This window comes from Arachis ipaensis, chromosome B1 (genome assembly GCF_059453495.1).
Source record: "Arachis ipaensis isolate K30076 ecotype BB chromosome B1, ASM5945349v1, whole genome shotgun sequence".
Classification (NCBI taxonomy): Eukaryota; Viridiplantae; Streptophyta; class Magnoliopsida; order Fabales; family Fabaceae; genus Arachis; species Arachis ipaensis.
In genome coordinates this window covers 118,189,905-118,190,585 of record NC_142436.1, presented here as the reverse complement: position 1 = coordinate 118,190,585, position 681 = coordinate 118,189,905, and the positions used below count along the sequence as shown (strand labels likewise).

The 681-nt window shown below is 40.7% G+C and overlaps 1 non-coding gene across 1 annotated transcript; it reads right to left on the bottom strand.

Annotated features, from left to right (window-relative positions):
* Positions 1-305: 305 nt before the first annotated feature.
* Positions 306-413, bottom strand: LOC148578088 (small nucleolar RNA R71). Its single transcript, XR_015903307.1, has one exon. It is a non-coding gene; the product is annotated as a small nucleolar RNA R71 (small nucleolar RNA).
* Positions 414-681: the final 268 nt, after the last annotated feature.

The window sequence follows — 681 nt, the reverse complement described above, 5'->3', positions numbered from 1 at the left end:
TGCCATTGGAGCAAACAACTTTGAAATGAAACCTCAATTAGTTTCTCTGATGCAGCAGAACTGCAAGTTTCATGGACTTCCATCTGAAGATCCTTTTCAGTTCTTAACTGAATTCTTGTAGATATGTGATACTGTTAAGACTAATGGAGTAGATCCTGAAGTCTACAGGCTCATGCTTTTCCCCTTTTGCTGTAAGAGACAGAGCTAGATTATGGTTGGATTCTCAACCTAAAGACAGCCTGAACTCTTGGGATAAGCTGGTCACGGCTTTCTTAGCCAAGTACTTTCCTCCTCAAAAGCTGAGCAAGCTTAGAGCTGATGTTCAAACCTTCAGACAGAAAGAAGGTGAATCCCTCTATGAAGCTTGGGAAAGATACAAACAGTTGACCAAAAAGTGTCCTTCTGACATGCTTTCAGAATGGACCATCCTGGATATATTCTATGATGGTTTATCTGAGCTATCAAAGATGTCACTGGACACTTCTGCAGGTGGATTCATTCACCTAAAGAAAATGCCTGCAGAAGCTCAAGAACTCATTGACATGGTTGCTAATAACCAGTTCATGTACACTTCTAAAAGGAATCCTGTGAATAATGGGACGCCTATGAAGAAGGGAGTTCTTGAAGTTGATACTCTGAATGCCATATTGGCTCAGAACAAAATATTGACTCAGCAAGTCA